The following is a 19234-nucleotide window of genomic DNA, read 5'->3' on the forward strand; positions in this document are numbered from 1 at the left end:
GGCAAAGAATTCTCCATCTTCGCTTTGGTTTACTGCGGCCCCCATATAATATTCTGATATCTGTCAAGTCTTAGTACAGAATTTATAAGAGTCTTATGGTTAAAATAACCTGAGTTTACTCTGCATCTCTTGAATGGAAGGTTTCATCGACAACTCTCCATGACGTGCTGTGCAGATTATATTACATCACTTCCTGTGATGATGTACACAGTCTATTTACATAATCTGCCCAGTAACAACCCAATGTCCACTCAATTAGATTATTGTTCAGATGTGAGAAAAGCTGAGGATGGGAATGGAACGTCTGAATGAAGATTTCATGATGCTGATGATGTAACTGAGGCTGATCTGTTACCCATTCCACAATCCCTCTTTATTTCTGTGCATGTTTCTCGATGCTGTTTCAACCAAATTGAAAAAGAATCACAAATCCTGCTCTGGAGCCTCAGGTGCTAACTACCCAGAGGCATGGTGGCCAATTGGTAAGGCGTCAGTTTCGTAAAGTGAAGATTACGGGTTCGATCTTCCTCCATGCCTTGTGATTAGTTTCTCATCTTAAATGTGATGTTTTCCTGAAGGATGCCCATTGCATTTGTTTTCCGCTGAATGTTCAACCATCCGGAAATCAGTGTGATGTTGCACTTCATCCTGGACACTGGGAAGAACATGAGGAGGAAGAACATGAGGAGTAGCCACATGGTCCCTGGAGCCTTCTCTGCCATTAATAGAGTGAAAATATCTGAGGTCGAAGCACTGAACCTTATTACTGTGCATATGCCGGATATTTAACACAGCGATTCTATTAATCCCACATCCCGCACTCCTGTCCTTTCCCTCATTGCCCTGTTATATTTTCCATGTCAGGTATATATCCAATTCCATTTAGAGTTACCATTGAATCTGCTTCCACTGACCTTTCAGGATTGCATTCCAGACCAGAACAACACACTGCTGAAAAAACAATCTCCTCATCACAACACAGTGGTGCACAGTGGCGCAGTGGTTAGCACCGCAGCTTCACAGCTCTGGGGACCAGAGTTTGATTCTGGGTACTGTCTGTGCGGAGTTTGCAAGTTCTCCCTATGACCTTCTGTGTTTTCGCTGGGTGCTCTGGTTCCCTCCCACAGCAAAAAACTTGCAGGTGGTAGGTAAATTGGCTGTTGTAAGTTGCCCCTAGTGTAGGTAGGTGGTAGGGAATACAGGATTACTGTAGGGCGAGTATAAATCGGTAGTTGTTGGTCGGCACAGACTAGGTGGGTCGAAGGGCCTGTTCCAGTGCTGTATTTCTAAATAAATAAGCTCTCATTATTTTGCCAATTACTTTAAATGTGTTTTCTCTGGTTACTGACCCTTCTGTCACTGGCAACACTTTCTCCTTCTTCAGTCTATCAAAACTCTTCAGGATTTGCATTTCCTGCTGCCTTTGCTGATATAACAAGGCTGAGCACACATCACCAAAAGTAATATGTTTGGCTCTGAATCACGTTTATCCTTCCTGTCAATCTGATGTGGATCTTGTATTTTCTCGAACCAAATAACCTGAGCAGCAAGTGTGGGTTCCAGTGATTCCCACTGCTCTTAGAGAGAGAGGATGCGTTAATGAACCAGATAGAAGAAAGGAGTGAGATGGAGAGTAAAGTAGCCCTGGTCTGTTCCTACTAACCCCCGGCCCCCTACTTAAAATGGCATCATTTTCTCCTGCCTCTCCACATTCTAATCCATTGATGTTTGCAAACCTTTCATCTGTCCCTTTAATTCCTGTTTCCTAATCCAATGATGTTTCACAATATCCCAATCCATTGATATAACTCAGTCCATAGAAATTCCCAATCCAGATATTTTCCAGTTCATTGACTTTCCCAATCCATTAATGGTTCCTTTCCATTGACATTCCCAATCCATTTATATTGCCTGTGATTTCAAAGCAACTGTGGAATACAAATAGTATCAGTATTATCAGATACATCGAGACGAGGTGCAATAGCCAAGTGGACAGATGTCAGGTTTATAAAGAAAAAAGCACTGGCTCGATATTTGTCCAGTCTATCACTGGATCTGAAGTCTCAACCTACTGTATTTCTGTGGGTCTGCTCACTTGTATATGTGAAGATCCATTGGATGTTTCTCAATCCTCTGACTTTTCTCATTCTTGTGCCGCATTTGTTCCTTTGGGTTCACCAGTGAAGAAAATTATTTCCCATTACATTTGGTGAAGACTTTAATAACCTCATGTTCTTGTGTCTCACCATCTCAGGTCAAACTCCCGACAGAAACTCTGAGCATTTACCTATTCTGCTGGAAACATTTTCAAGGGCGCAGCCATTCCTTCATTATGTTTCCTGCTTTGACATGTGACTCACAAATATTTGTGTAATGGAGAGAGAGTGAAAAAAAGGTAGAGAGAGGGAGAGAGAGTGCAATAGAAAGTTAGAGGACCAGCTAAAGACAGACAGAGAGAGACAGGCAGAGAGAGGTAAAGCGTTGGACAGAGACAGAGAGAGAGAGAGAAGCAGAGAGAGTCATTGAGTCATGGAGTCATTTCGCCCATCAAGCCCATGTAAATCAATCCATTCAGTCCCTTTCCCCCGCTCGATCCCCATCGCCCCGCAAGTTATCTAAACCTGTCATATTTATTATAATCTTGTACATGTCAATCAAATCTCCCCTCAATCTCCTTTGCTGCAAGGAGAACAATCCCAGCTTCTCCAACCTAACCTTACAACTAAAATCCCTCATGTCTGGAACCATTCTGGTAAATTACCTCCACCCTCTCAAGGACACTCACATCCCTCCAAAAGTGTGGTGACTAGAACTGGATGCAATTCTCTGCTTGTGGCCAAACTAGAACTTTATACAGATTCAGCATAACTTCCCTGCTTTTGTCCTCAATACCTCCATTTGTGAAGCCCAAGATATCATATGCTTTGCTAACTACTCTCTCAATGTGTCCTGCCACCTTCAAAGAACTATGCACATGAATTCCCAGGTTTTTATTCGTACAAATATACATTATTCATATAAATCTGTTAAAAAATGCATTCTAAAACAGTTCAAAACAGCACAAGTTGACAGTCCAAAAAGTGCAAAGGTAATCAGTTTTCTTCAATACAGGAGTGAGTTGCTTCACAACCCTTCCATTCCATTTTACCTGCCATGTACATTTTACAGCAAACCCATATCTGGTGTATACAGCCCGAGGGGTTCCCATGGGTCCAGTTCCTTAGTTCACTATGGCGGGAGGACCTTACACAGTGGTCTTTCCACATTGAGCCTTTGCAGTGGCTACCCCAAGCTTTAGTGTGTCCCTCAGCACGTAGTCCCGGACCTTGGAATGTGCCAGTCTGCAACACTCGGTCGTGAACAACTCTTTGCGCTGGAAGACCAGCAAGTTTAGGGCAGTCCAAAGAGCGTCTTTCACCAAATTGATGGTCCTCCAGCAGCAGTTGATGTTTATCTCGGTGTGCATCCCTGGGAACAGCCCGTAGAGCACTGATTCCTGTGTTACAGAGCTGCTTGGGATGAACCTCAACAAAAACCAGTTCATCTCTTTCCACACCTGCTTTGCAAAGACACATTCCAGAAAGAGGTGGGCAACTGTCTCTTCCCCACCTACTCAGCAGAGATGACATCTGTGATTGAAGCAAAAAGCAGGACCGACCTAATGCACAACATGAAACCAGCAGCCAGAACATTATATGACTTGAAATTAGCCAAGGCAGTTGTGCAAGAGACAGTGAAACACTGCGCAAATAAACACTGGACAAAATCACAAATGTAACAATGCTTTCAAAAGCAAATCTCCCGAGTATGCTCACACTCGTCAAGCAGAGGTGGCTTTGCTGGCTCAGGCACGTCCGCAGAATGGAAGATGACACATTCCCAAGGGTATTCTGTATGGGGAGGTCGCCGGAGACAGAAGACCAGTTGGATGCCCAAAGCCCCACTTCAAGGATGCCTGCAAGCAGGACATGAAGGCCCGAAACATCGATTTTCACACCTGGGAGACACTGGCCAACAACAGAGGGAAATGGTGATATTACCCCTAGACTGGTGTATGCATCACCCTGACGATCAGTGACTACAGCAGCTTGACAGCAGCTGCCAACATGGAAAACAGCGACACCTGATAATCCCACCTCATATGTGACACTTGTGGAAGAACCTGCCTCTCACAGATTGACCTCTTCAGCTATCAGACAAAGTGCACCATGGGAAACTATCCCATCGTCAATGGATTTGCTGCAAGACCATCATCTCACGTAGAAGGAAGGATGACGACGACGACATCTACAACCAGGGCGGCCCATCGTGCCTGTAGCAGCTCTTTCATTTCCTTTCAACGATTTATCGAAATTCCCTTTTCAACCTTACGCTTGAGTCTCCTTCCACCACCCTCTCAGGCAATACATTCCAGACCAAAATCAACAACAACTTGTGTGTAAATTTATAGCGCACCTTTAACGTAATACAGCATTCCATGGCACTTCACAGGAGTGTCGGAAAGCAAATTTGGACCCCAAGCCACACAAGATCGTATTAGAGCAGATGGCCAAAAGCTTGGTCACAGAAGTAGCTTCCAGAAGTGTTTTAAATGAGGGAAGAGAGGTCGAGAGGCGGAGAGTTCAGGGAGGGAAATCTCAGGCTTCGGGCCTGGACAGCTGATGGCACAGCTGCCAGCGGTGGAGCGATAAAAATCAGCGATGCTCAAAAGACCAGAATTGGAGCAGTGCCAGAATCTCGGGGTGAGTGAACCAAATATAATCCGGCCCTTTGCATCCCCCTCACAGCTTACATTCCCACCGAGCTTTTTATTATCAATCAATTTCGCTCTTGCAGTTCTATTTCACACCACGAGATGTCAGTCTCATGCCATTTCACAGCAAGCTGCACACAAGCTTACTTCACCGCCAGTCTAATACTGTGTTGAGTGGACAAGGATCTTCTTCTCTTGCAGTTTCTCCAAATGATAGGTGTCCATTCTTGCCCCTGCACTTCAAAGAAACTGGGAAAAAAACATTCTTAACATTTTCTCACATTCACACACCCAGTCACCCCAGTGATAATTCACAACATTTTCTTTGTCCCATCGCCATCTACATAACTTAACATAGTTAAATTAAATTCGTGACAAAGCGCTGGCAATAACATTGTTCTTCCCCAAATTATGTACAATTTTCAAATGATCAGGCTGTAGCAACATACTCCATCTAAATATTCTAGTATTTTGGTTTTTAAACTTATCCACAAACGTTAATGGGTTATTGTCAGTTTATATTAGTGTTTCTTTATAGTCCTGGCGGACAGATACTTTGAAATGTTTGAGAGCCAGCAAAAGTCCGAATGTTTCTTCTTCCACAGTGGAATACTTTTTTGATGCCAATTTCGTTTTCTTGAAAAGTACCCTACTGGCTTCTCTCTGCCCGATTTGTCATCCTGCAATTGGACTGCACCAACCCCCAGGTCGCTAGAATCGATCGCTATTTTAAAGAGTTTCGCAAAATTTGGAGCAGCCAACACTGGTTCATTAGGTAAGATTGCCTTCAGCGGCGACAGGGAGAGCGAGGTGGCAGCTGGGTAAGAGAGTTTACAACTTATAAAAACTGGCCTTTTTGTTTCGGCAGTTTCTTTTTTGTAGCGGCGACAGGGAGAGCGAGGTGGCAGCTGGGTAAGTGAGTTTACAACTTATAAAAACTGACCTTTTTGTTTCGGCAGTTTCTTTTTGTCGCGGCGACAGGGAGAGCGAGGTGGCAGCTGGGTAAGTAAGTCCTATATATTTGGGCAGCGGCTGAACCCGAGACACTACACCTGCAGTGTCTCCCACCCGCCCTCCTCCTCTAACCAACAAAAAACGACTCGGTGGTGTGCAGATAAGGTAAGGCTTTTCCTATTTATTTTTTTTTCGTGTGATTGGTAAAAACCTTTCGTTCCTTTTTCATTTATCGAAGTTAAGACTAAGTTAATCTTAAGATTAAAAATGGCAGTAGGTCTCAGATCCCTGTTATGCCCCTCTTGCTCAATGTGGGAGCTCAGGGACACGGCTGATGTCCCTGACTCCTTCACGTGCTGGAAGTGTGTCCAGCTGCAGCTCTTGTTAGACCGCATGACGGCTCTGGAGCTGCGGATGGACTCATTTTGGAGCATCCGCGATGCTGAGGAGGTCGTGGATAGCACGTTTAGCGAATTGGTCACACCGCAGATTAGGATTGCTGAGGGAGAAAGGAAATGGGTGACCAAAAGGCAGAGAAAGAGCAGGAAGGCAGTGCAGGTGTCCCCTGCGGTCATCTCCCTCCACAACAGGTATACTGTTTTGGATATTGTTGAGGGAGATGGCTCACCAGGGGAAGGCAGCAGTCGCCAGGTTCATGGCACCGTGGCTGGTTCTGCTGTTCAGAAGGGCGGGATAAAGAGTGGAAGGGCTATAGTTATAGGGGATTCGATTGTAAGGGGAGCAGATAGGCGGTTCTGTGGTCGAAAACGAGACTCCCGAATGGTATGCCTCCCAGGTGCACGGGTCAGAGATGTCTCAGATCGGCTGCAGAACATTCTGAAGCGGGAGGGTGAACAGCCTGTTGTCATTGTGCACATAGGCACCAATGATATAGGTAGAAAACGGGATGAGGTCCTACAAGCAGAATTTAGGGAGTTAGGAGCCAAGTTAAAAAGTAGGACCTCAGAGGTAGTAATCTCAGGATTGCTACCAGTGCCACGTGCTAGTAAGAGTGGAAATGAAAGAATAGTCAGGATGAATGCGTGGCTTGAGAGATGGTGCAGGAGGGAGGGGTTCAGATTTTTGGGACATTGAGACCAGTTCTGGGGGAGGTGAGACTATTACAAATTCGACGGGCTACACCTGGGCCGGACTGGAACCAATGTCCTTGGGGGTGCTGTTGCTAACGCTGTTGGGGAGGGTTTAAACTAATGTGGCAGGGGGATGGGAACCAAATGAGGAGGTCAGTGGACAGTAAGGAGGTAGTAACTACAGCCTGTAAGGAAGTAGATAATGAAGTCAGCGTCACTAAGGGAAAGAGTAGACAGGGAGCAGATGATGAACGCAAAGGGACTGGTGGTCTGAGGTGCCTTTGTTTTAATGCACGAAGTGTAGTAGGTAAGGCAGATGAACTTCGGGCTTGGATTAGTAGCTGGGAGTATGATGTTATTGCTATTGCTTGGTTGAGGGAAGGGCATGATTGGCAATTAAATATCCCAGGATATCGATGCTTCAGGCGGGATAGAGAGGGAGGTAAAAATGGTGGAGGAGTTGCATTACTGGTCAAAGAGGATATCACAGCTGTGCTGAAGGAGGGCACTATGGTGGACTCGAGCAGTGAGGCAATATGTGCAGAACTTAGAAATAGGAAGGGTGCGGTAACAATGTTGGGACTGCACTACAGGCCTCCCAACAGCAAGCGTGAGATAGAGGTACAAATATGTAAACAGATTATGGAAAGATGTAGGAGCAACATGGTGGTGGTGAAAGAGATTTTAATTTTCCCAACATTGACTGGGATTCACTTAGTGTTAGAGGTCTAGATGGAGCAGAATTTGTAAGGAGCATCCAGGAGGGTTTTCCAGAGCAGTATGCAAATAGTCCAACTCGGGAAGGGGCCATACTGGACCTGGTGTTGGGGAATGAGCCCGGCCAGGTGGTTGACGTTTCAGTCGGGGACTACTTTGGGAATAGTGATCACAATTCCGTAAGTTTTAGAATACTCATGGACAAAGACGAAAGTGGTCCTGAAGGAAGAGTGCTAAATTGGGGGAAGGCCAACTATACCAAAATTCGACAGGAGCTGGGGAATGTAGATTGGGAGCAGCTGTTTGAAGGTAAATCCACATTTGATATGTGGGAGTCTTTTAAAGAGAGGTTGATTAGCGTGCAGGAGTGACATGTTCCTGTGAAAATGAGGGAATTAAATGGCAAGATTAGAGAACCATGGATGACAGGTGAAATTGAAAAAATAGCTAAGAGGAAAAAGGAAGCATAAATAAGGTCTAGGAGGCTGAAGAAAGACGAAGCTTTGAAAGAATATCGGGAATGTAGGACCAATCTGAAACGAGGAATTAAGAGGGCTAAAAGGGGTCATGAAATATCTTTCGCAAACAGGGTTAAGGAAAATCCCAAAGCCTTTTATTCATATATAAGGAGCAAGAGGGTAACTAGAGAAAGGATTGGCCCACTCAAGGACAAAGGAGGAAAGTTATGCGTGGAGTCAGAGAAAATGGGTGAGATTCTAAACGAGTACTTTGCATCGGTATTCACCGAGGAGAGGGACATGACGGATGTTGAGGTTAGGGACAGATGTTTGATTACTCTAGGTCAAGTCGGCATAAGGAGGGAGGAAGTGTTGGGTATTCTAAAAAGCATTAAGGTGGACAAGTCCCCAGGTCCGGATGGGATCTATCCCAGGTTTCTGAGGGAAGCGACAGAGGAAACAGCTGGGGCCTTAACAGATATCTTTGCAGCATCCTTAAACACGGGTGAGGTCCTGGAGGACTGGAGAATTGCTAATGTTGTCCCCTTGTTTAAGAAGGGTAGCAGGGAAAATCCAGGTAATTATAGACCGGTGAGCCTGACGTCAGTGGTAGGGAAGCTGCTGGAGAAGATACTGAGGGATAGGATCTATTCCCATTTGGAAGAAAATGGGCTTATCAGTGATAGGCAACATGGTTTTGTGCAGGGAAGGTCATGTCTGACCAACTTAATAGAATTCTTTGAGGAAGTGACAAAGTTGATTGATGAGGGAAGGGCTGTAGATATCATATGCATGGACTTCAGTATGGCGTTTGATAAGGTTCCCCATGGTAGGCTGATGGAGAAAGTGAAGTCGCATGGGGTCCAGGGTGTACGAGCTAGATGGATAAAGAGCTGGCTGGGCAACAGGAGACAGAGAGTAGCAGTGGAAGGGAGTTTCTCAAAATGGAGACGTGTGACCAGTGGTGTTCCACAGGGATCCGTGCTGGGACCACTGTTGTTTGTGATATACATAAATGATTTGGAGGAAAGTATAGGTGGTCTGATCAGCAAGTTTGCAGACGACACTAAGATTGGTGGAGCAGCAGATAGTGAAGGGGACTGTCAGAGAATACAGCAGAATATCGATCGACTGGAGAGTAGGGCAGAGAAATGGCAGATGGAGTTCAATCAGGGCAAATGCGAGGTGATGCATTTTGGAAGATCCAATTCAAGAGTGAACTATGCAGTAAATGGAAAAGTCCTGGGGAAAATTGATGTGCAGAGAGATTTGGGTGTTCAGGTCCATTGTTCCCTGAAGGTGGCAACGCAGGTCAATAGAGTGGTCAAGAAGGCATATGGCATGCTTTCCTTCATCGGATGGGGTATTGAGTACAAGGGTTGGCAGGTCATGTTACAGTTGTATATGACTTTGTTTCGGCCACATTTGGAATACTGCGTGCAGTTCTGGTCGCCGCATTACCAAAAGGATGTAGATGCTTTGGAGAGGGTGCAGAGGAGGTTCACCAGGATATTGCCTGGTATGGAGGGCGCTAGCTATGAAGAGAGGTTGAGTAGTTTAGGATTATTTTCATTAGAAAGACGGAGATTGAGGGGGGACCTGATTGAAGTGTACAAAATCATGAGAGGTATAGACAGGGTGGATAGCAAGAAGCTTTTTCCCAGAGTAGGGGATTCAAATACTAGGGGTCACGAGTTCAAAGTGAGAGGGGAAACGTTTAGGGGGGATATGCGTGGAAAGTTCTTTACGCAGAGGGTGGTGGGTGCCTGGAACGCGTTGCCAGCGGAGGTGGTAGACGCGGGCACGATAGCATCTTTTAAGATGCATCCAGACAGATCCATGAATGGGCAGGAAGCAAAGAGATACAGACCCTTAGAAAATAGCCGACATGTTTAGGTAGAGGATCTGGATCGGCGCAGGCTTGGAGGGCCGAAGGGCCTGTTCCTGTGCTGTGATTTACTTTGTTCTTTGTTCCTTGAGTGAACCTTTCAAAGTACAGAAGTGATGACGAGGTCAAAAAGGTCTGAACAGTTGAGGTGACTGAGCGGTTTCAGCTTCTCTGGTCAGGTTGCAGCTTTCACTGGAGGCATGTGTTTAAATCCCACTTCTGACAACTTGATTTTCAGTTACTTTGCAGAGCTTCCTTGAAGGTTTGAGGTCGAGTAAATACTGAGGAACTGTTTCTAACTGATGAACGGTCAATAACCGAAGGTTACAGATTTAAGGTGACAAAACTGGAAAGAACTTGAGGAAAAATTCCTTTCTGCAACATGTGGTTAGGATTTCAGTTATGTGGATAGATTGGAGAAGCTGGGGTTGTTCTCCTCAGAGAGGAGATTTGATAGAGGTGTTCACAACCATGAGGGGTCGTGACAGACACGATAGAGAGAATCTGTTGGTGGAAGGATTGAGACTCAGGTAAAAGCTGTGGCTCAGTTGGTCACACTCGCCTCGAAATCACAAGCTTCTGGGTTCAGAGTTCACAGCTGACACTCCAGTACAGCACTGAGGGTGTGATGAAAACCAAGGCCTGGTCTGCATGTTTGGGTGAATGTAAAAGATCCCATGCTGCAATTTCAAACAAGTGAAGAGCAATTCTCCCTGGTATTGTGATCAATATTTGCCCCTCAATCAGATCAGTTGGTCATTATCACATTGCTGTTTGTGGGTATTAGCTGCTGCATTTCTGACATTACAACAGTGATTACACTTCAAAAGTATTTCATTGTCTACAAAGTGCTTTGATATGTCCAATGGTCTTGAAAGGTGCTATATAAATGCAAGTCTTTTCTTTCTTTATCACAACACATTGCTGTGTAAAAAATTGTTCTTCATGTCACCTCTGGTTCTTCCGCCAATCACCTGATATCTGTGTCCTCTGCTTATTGACCCTTTTACCACTGGAAACAGTTTCTCCTTATTTAAACTATTGAAAACCTCCATGATTTTGAACAAATGTGTCAAATCTTTTCGGAACTTTCTCTGCTGCAAGGAGAACAACCCCAGCTTCTCCAATCTCTCCACATCACTGAAGTCCCTCACCCTGCTACCATTGTGGCAAATCTCTTTTTTATTCTTTCACGGAATGTGGGCATCGCTGGCAACGCCAGCATTTATTGCCCATTCCTAACTTCCCTTGAGAAGGTGGTGGTGAGCCGCCTTTTTGAGCTGTTGCAGTCCATGTGCATCACCTCGCATTTGCCCTGATTGAACTCCATCTGCCATTTCTCTGCCCAACTCTCCAATCTATTTATATTCTGCTGTTTTCTCTGACAGTCCCCTTCACTATCTGCTACTCCGCCAATCTTAATTTCGTCTGCAAACTTACTAATCAGACCACCTATACTTTCCTCCAAATCATTTATGTCCATCACAAACAGCAGTGGTCCCAGCACGGATCCCTGTGGAACACGTCTCCATTTTGAGAAACTCCCTTCCACTGCTACTCTCTGTCTCCTGTTGCCCAGCCAGTTCTTTATCCATCTGGCTAGTACACCCTGGACCCCATGCGACTTCACTTTCTCCATCAGCCTACCATGGGGAACCTTATCAAACGCCTTACTGAAGTCCATGCATATGACATCTGCAGCCCTTCCCTCATCAATCAACTTTGTCACTTCCTCAAAGAATTCTAGTGGAGAGTTTTCTCCCTGGTGGCCATTGACTTCAATTTTGCAAGGGCTCCTTGATGCCCTTGGCAAGAGCAGTCAATGTCTCCTCACCTCACCTCTTGAGTTCAGCTCTTTTGTCCAAATTTGGGTCAAGGCTGCAACGAGGTCAGGAACCAAGTGGCTCTGGTAGAATCCAAAATGAGCATTGATGAGCAGGTTATTACTGTGTAAGTGCTGCTTGATAGCACTGTCAATGACACCTTCCATCACTTTACTGATGATCAAGAGGAGGCTGATGGGGCAGTAATTGACAGGGTTGGATTTGTCCTGCTTTTTGTTTGCAGGACATACCTGGGCAATTTTCCACGTTGCTGGGTAGATGACAGTGTTGTAGCTGTACTGGAACAGCGTGGCTAGTGGCTCGGCTAGTTCTGGAGCATAAGTCATCAGCACTACAGCCGGGATGTTGTCAGTATCCAGTGCCTTCAGCCATTTCTTGATATCATGTGGAGTGAAGTGGACTGGCTGACGATTGGCATCCGTGATGCTGGGGACCTCAGGAGGATGTCGAGATGATACGTCTGGCTGAAGATGGTTGCAAATTATTCAACCTTGTATTTTGCACTGATATACTGGTCTCCCCTATCATTAAGGATGGGGATATTTGTGGAACCTCCTGTTTATTGTTTAATTATCCACCACCATTCCGGACTGGATGTGACAGGACTGCAGAGCCTTGATCTGATCTGTTGGTTGTGAGATCGCTTAGCTCCGTCTATTGCATGCTGCCTCTACTGTTTGACATGCAAGTAATCCTGTGTTGTAGCTTCACCAGGTTGACACCTCATTTTTAGGTCTGCTTGGTGCTGCTCCTGACATGCCCTCCTGCAGACTTCATTGAACCACTATTGCTCCCTTGGCTTGATGGTAATGGTAGAGTGAGGGATATGTCAGGCTATGAGGTAACATATTGTGTTTAAATACAATTCTGCTGCTGCTGATGGCCCACATTGCCTCACGGATGCCAAGTTTTGAGTTGCCAGATCTGTTCATTTCTTCCCTCCGATATAATTGGAAAAAAAATTCCAAAGGAATGCATGTACTAAATAAAAAGGAGAGAGAAATAAATACTGACAAAATAGATGGCAGCATTTGGAAGGTAAAAAGATTTATAAGTTTTATTATCGATGAGTGAGAGGAATATATCACACTTTGGGGCTTCTGGAAGTGGATTTACTGATAATTTTGGGAATTGATAGGAAGCTGCTTCATGTTTGGTGGAACAAACTCCCGCCCTTGGGGTGGAGCCAACAGCTGCATCCGTCAAATAACAGACAGAGTAGAAGTACTGTATCAGGCCTTGTTAGCTCAGTTGGTAGAGCATGAGACTTTTAATCTCAGGGTCTTCGATTTGAGACCCATGTTGTGTGGTTGTTCTTCCCTTTTTCAGACTTCATCGGCAGAGAGTTCAAGGGGTGTTTGAAATTAAATTCAACAACTTCACCAGATTTCAACTCCGCCCCCCACACAGTGTAGTTGAATGGACCCTCAAACTCTGCCCTCCCCTTCCCCTCCCTCCCAGAACTGCAACAGGGATCCCCTTGTCCTCACTTTCCACCCCACCTGCCTCCACAGCAGCACAGTTGCGCAGTGGTTAGCACTGCAGCCTCACAGTTCCAGCAACCCGCGTTCAATTCTGGGTACTGTCTGTGTGGAGTTTGCAAGTTCTCCCTTTGTCTGTGTGGGTTTCCTTCGGGTGCTCCAGTTTCCTCCCACAAGCCAAAAGACTTGCAGGTTGGTAGGTAAATTGGCCATTATAAATTGCCCCTAGTATAGGTCGGTCGCAGGGAAATATAGGGACAGATGCGGATGTGATAGGGGTATGTGATTGGTATAAATGGGTGGCTGATCGTCGGCACAGACTCGGTGGGCCGAAGGGCCTGTTTCAGTGCTGTATCTCTGAACATAAACACATCCAACGGATCATCCTCCACCATTTCCGCCACCTCCAGCGTGATGCCACCACCAAACGCATCCTCCCCTCCCCTGTCAACATTCTGAAGGGATTGTTCCTTCCACGACACCCTGGACCACTCCTCCATTACCCCAACATCTCTTCCCCTTCCCAAGGCACCTTCCCATGCAATCGCAGGAGATAGAATACCAGCCCTTTTCCCTCCTCTCTGCTCATTATCTAAAGCCCCAAACAATCCTTTTAGGTGAAGCAGCGATTTACTTGTACTTCTTTCAATTTAGCGGACTGTATTCACTGCTCACAATGCGGTCTCCTCTAAACTGGAGAGACCAAACGCAGATTAGGTGGAACACCTCTGCGCAGGCCGAAACCATGACCCTGAGCTTCTGGTTGCTTACCATTTCAACACTCCTCCCTGCTCTCATGTCAACATTTCTGTCTTTGGCCTGCTCCAGTGTTCCAGTGAAAATCAACCCAAGCTCGAGGAGCAGCACCCGACCTTTTGATTCGGCACTCTACAGCCTTGTGGATTGAACATTGTGTTCAATAACTTCAGAGCATGACTGGTGTCAGGCAACCACAAGCGTTAACACACTCTTTGACTTTGTCCCAGGACAGCTTTGTTATTTAATCTCTCCAGCCCTCTGCTCGATCAAACAACTTCTCCGTTGTTCTCTCCCACATGCCGCTCCCCTTCACTTGTTTAAAACCTAATTCTTTTCTAACCTGTGTCAGTTCTGATGAAAGGTCACAGACCAGAAACGTTAAATCTGTTCTCTCACCACAGATGCTGCCAGAGCTATTGAGTATTTCCAGCACTTTTTGTTTTTATTTCAGATTTCCAGCATCTGCAGTATTTTGCTTTTATTGTGTCAGAAAGTCTTTCCTTGATTCAGGACTCTTACCTCTCTCCAGAATCTCTCTGCTAAAGATTGAACTTTATCTCATTTCACTCACAGCTCAGGGTGAGTGTGGCACAGTGGGACGTCTGGCTGTCTCCCACTTCACAGTCCATCAGTACTGAGAAAACAATGGGGAATATTACTCCCATGTTGTGTTCTGTAACTTTTTACAAACACTTTAATGTATATATTGTCTTCCAAAGCAGTGACAGAATGGTGGCTTTAATGTGTTGTTGAAATAGCTTTGTTGAGTTTGTGCTGTACTAACAGTTAAACAGTTCTTGGTTCAGTACCAGGTTTGGTACTTTCAACCTCTCCTGTGTCTTTTTCTTTGGCTCCAATTGTCAAGCTGCATGATTTACTCTGAAATTAGCACCAGAGAACCAAGGCACCAGCGAGCATGAGGAGCTGAAATTAGCACAGATCAAATCCACTTAATATTTCTGACTGAAGATGGTTGCAAATGCTTCAGCTTCATCTTTTGCACTGACGTGCTCAGCACCACCATCATTGAGGATGTGAATGTTTTTGGAGCCTCCTCATCTTGTTAGTTATTTAATTATCCACCACCATTCACGACTGGATGTGGCAGGACTGTGGAGCTGTGATCTGATCCTGAGGGAGATATCCGTGCGCGGAGTGCCGGGATGTATGGAGAGTGATCCTGAAGAGGGTGTCTGAGCCTGGAGTGGAAGCTTTCCGTGGAGGTGCAGGAGTAGGCCATTCAGCCCCACTGTTTTATAAAGGTTTAGCATAACTTATATGTTTTTACTCTATGCCTCTATTAATAAAGCCAAGTATCCTGTTTGCTCTTAGCAACCTTTTCAAACCTTGATCAAAAAAGATTGGTGTACATTGTCTCATTCTTCCTCCCAAACTGTATCACTTCACAATTTTCTGTGTAAAATTTTATCGGTTGTGTGAAAGCCCATTTTACCAGTGTGTTTAAGTTCCTCTGAAGTGTGTTACTGTCACTGGCATAGGACGAAATTCACAAGCATTCTTTGATGCTATCTCCGTGGAAAGAGCAATCTTACACACTAGCTCAAATTGGGATTTTGTGTGTTTAGTATCTTTCCTCATCCACCAATATAAGCACAAATCTGTCTCACAATGTACGGTCTAAGAATGTGCCAATGTTGCAATGTGGTGATAAATTCTTCAGTGTCACAATGTACTCACCAACTGTTTCACTACTTTTCTGATTTCTGGATCCAAGTTTGTAGCTTTCCGCGATCTCTCGTGGCTTAGGGTTGAGCCTCACTTCAACGAAGAAACGGAAAATTATGATTTAAAGATTACACTGTCAATCATTCACATCTCTGTCTTCTCCTGAACTTCGAGTTCAAATTTGTTTGTGAAGTTGAGTCACACGTTAAGACAGCACAATCTTTGTCTTTGTGAAGGAAGTGATTTGGGAATGGCTGTTTGAAACTGCCCCTTCTTGCACAGAAATTCAGTGCAAATACTTGATCACTCACAATTTCCTCGAGAGAAATTTGTTCACAATCGCATTCGACATGGACACTGCCTCAGCATTAATCTCACTGAAGCAGAATGTGACCGTGTTGTATGTTTCAGAATGTTGGTGCCGTTATTTGTCGCTTTTAACCGAGACTGGGACACAGGGCAAGTTTGATCCGAGGTTGGAATATATTATCATTCAGGAGCAAGAAAAATCAAAAGGAACAAAATAAGAAAACCCAGTCTCCAGATTTGAGAATCTGTCGATCTGCTTTGGGAAAGTGAATCAGAGCAGAATGAAGGATGAACTGTCCAGAAGAGATGAAGACACAGCTCAGTCAACACGTTCCCCTGGTTTATGATGCTGGAACATTCCTCACACAGAAATGATTCAACCCAATGACAAACATTCTTACAGCTGATAATTTGTGCTACTGATTTAAGGACTGTCTCATGTGGTTACCGAGTGACGACGAGAAGATATTAAACTTTGGTCAATTCAATCTGGCTGTGATGAAGTTTGAATTTTTCTACCTTTTCTAAACATTATTTGAAGGGTCTCGGTAACAATGTTCAGTTTTGATGAGAGTGGGGTCTGGGTGAGAAGCTACGGAGTGTGACAGGGTCAGGACTGGATGCAGGAAGTTCTCTGACAGTCTCCCTCTTTCTCTCTAATGGGTTTGAGTTGATTTCCGACTGGTAGCTTTTATTTTACTTTTCTTATTTGGAGATACAGCACTGAAACAGGCCCTTCGGCTCACCGAGTCTGTGCCAACCAGCAACCACCCATTTATACTAATCCTACATTAATCCCATATTCTCTACCACATCCCCACCATTCTCCAACCATGTACCGACACTAGGGACAATTTACAATGGCCAATTTACCTATCAACCTGCAAGTCTTTTGGAGGTGGGAGGAAACCAGAGCACCCGGCGGAAACCCACACAGACACAGGGAGAACTTGCAAACTCCACACAGGCAGTACCTAGAACTGAATCCTGGTCGCTGGAGCTGTGAGGCTGCGGTGCTAACCATTGCGCCACTGTGCTGCTGTTGGTGCATTGATAAATGAAGGAAGTTCCCTCCACCCATTTTTTTTGGACAGACAGTGTGGTATCAGGTTGTAAAGGGTTAATGCTGAAGATAGTGGGATCAACCCCTCCCACTGTCAGAGTGATGATGTAACAGGCACATGAGATGAAGTTTGGGAGAAGAGAGAGCAGCACCAAGGATGCTAACTGAGCAGGCTTGATGAGTGTGCATAGAGTATTGTGTAAATTAGAAAAGAGTTGTCAGTTCTTTCAGCAGGAACTGTGTCCAGAAAATATCGAGAAACTCACAATTTTATTATTCAGGATTCGGGACACAGATATTAATTCCAAGTGACAGTTCTGAGACCAATTAACAAAAAAAGTAGAGAATAATATTACTCACTGATTGAAATCCCCCAGTGAGGAGACAGTTAAACAGGTGATCTGTTGGGGCATCATTCAATCCAAGGTTTCAGCAAAACTTAATCTCCCTTTTCGGTGAAATTCTCTGTTATTTGCAACTTTTTTTGTCAGCTTTGATGGGCGAGTGAAAAAACTGAAAAAAATGAACAGTTCTATCCTTTCTTTTCTTCCTTCTTCTCTTCTTTCCATCAGTTTCTCTTTTCTGCCCCAGATCAATATAATGATAAGAATCCCAATTTAATCTGCTGTTTCTGCTGTTTTATCCATTCCAATCAAAATTTCAACGTTCCAATCAAATGTATTTGTTATTCCACAGTGTCTCCACATGTGTTTTATTCTGTTGTATTCTCTCACAGTCTGTTTGATGATCAATGTTACATCTCACTCTCTGTTCTGGTGAAGATCAGAAGCAGTGATATCTGTTTACACCACCCAACAAGTAGGCCTGAGGCTGTGCCTCGCTGATCATGTGGAGTTAAAGCAATTCTTCCAGTCAGTTAGTACAGTTGTCATTTCATGAGAAAGTCGGTCATCATGACTTCGTCAGTGACCTAATGGTTCAGGTGTCTGAGTGATGTTAATCATGATGTGATCAAATGATTGTATGTTCCAGTCTTTCAGTGGTGGGTTTTCACACTGAGTAGAAACGTGTTGGACATGGTCTGGAAATGTTGCACACCGCTCCATTCCCAACTTCATTTACTGACAGAAGATATATTTCCATCATGACACAGCTGGCTGCACAGCCAGAAGCTGTGCTGAAGGTGACAACTCTACTTCGACAACTGATAAGGTGGCCGAGAGGTTAAGGCGATGGACTGCTAATCCGTTGTGTTCTGCACACGTGGGTTCGAATCCCATCCTTGTCGCTAATTTATGAACTGTTCAGTGTATTATTTATGTGCATAGTCGGCCTCAAAGCCTGTTCTTGTTTCTGTCCTGACAGTGATTCCAGAATTGGTTGTATTTGATTAAAATTGAGACAGACAATTGGAATTCTTCACCCAAACTGCACTGGAATGAAGATCAAATAGGGATCACGAAACGGAGCAGGATTTTTCCTCCCCTCCTTCCTTCCATCTTTACTGTCTCTGGATTTACACCAAGTGAAAGACAAATGGGAAAAGCAAATGGCGAGGGAGCAGATGCAGAAAATTATCCTTTGGCAAGAAATTTATTTTCAAATCTTCTTGATAGATTAAGTGAGTGAGCAATGCTTTGGCAGATGGAGTTTAAAATGAGGGGTCATCTACTACCGACGATAGATCAGAGTGTTTTTTTGTAAGAGGTGAGATGTTAGAAACTGCGGAGGAGCAGAGACCCGAATACTGAATTAGTAAACGCCAGTGGACTGGGAGAAAATAATGTGAAAAGTGAACAGAATCTGAAGATTGGAACTCATGTTGCAGTGATATAAAGCTCTGTGCTCCTGAAGTAAATGTCCAAGCCCAGATTGTGGGGAATCTGTGGAGAGTGATTTGGTTTTTATTCATTCTTGGGTGTGAGTATCGCAGTTAAGGCTAGCATTTATTACCCATTCCTATTGCCGTTGAGAAGGTGGTGGAGAGCTGCCTTCTTGAACTGATGCAGTCCATATGGTGCAGGAACACCCACAGTGCTATTGGGGAGGGAGTTCCAGGATTGTGACCCAAGAACAGTGAAGAAATGGCGATATCGTTCCAAGTCAGGATGGTGAGTGACTTGGAGGGGAACCTGCAGGTAGTGAGTTCCCATGCATCTGCTGCCCTTGTCCTTCGAGGTGGTAGTGGTCACGAGTTTGGAAGGTGCTGTTGAAGGATACTTGGCGAGTTGCTGCAGTGCATATGGAGATGGTACACACTGCAGCCACTG

At 44.8% G+C, this 19234-nt stretch overlaps 1 non-coding gene across 1 annotated transcript; it reads left to right on the plus strand.

Annotated features, from left to right (window-relative positions):
• The first annotated feature begins 18170 nt into the window (after positions 1 to 18170).
• Positions 18171 to 18252, plus strand: trnas-gcu (transfer RNA serine (anticodon GCU)). Its single transcript has one exon. It is a non-coding gene; the product is annotated as a tRNA-Ser (tRNA).
• The last annotated feature ends 982 nt before the right edge of the window (positions 18253 to 19234 follow it).

This window comes from Heterodontus francisci, unplaced genomic scaffold, assembly GCF_036365525.1.
Source record: "Heterodontus francisci isolate sHetFra1 unplaced genomic scaffold, sHetFra1.hap1 HAP1_SCAFFOLD_242, whole genome shotgun sequence".
Lineage (NCBI taxonomy): Eukaryota > Metazoa > Chordata > Chondrichthyes > Heterodontiformes > Heterodontidae > Heterodontus > Heterodontus francisci.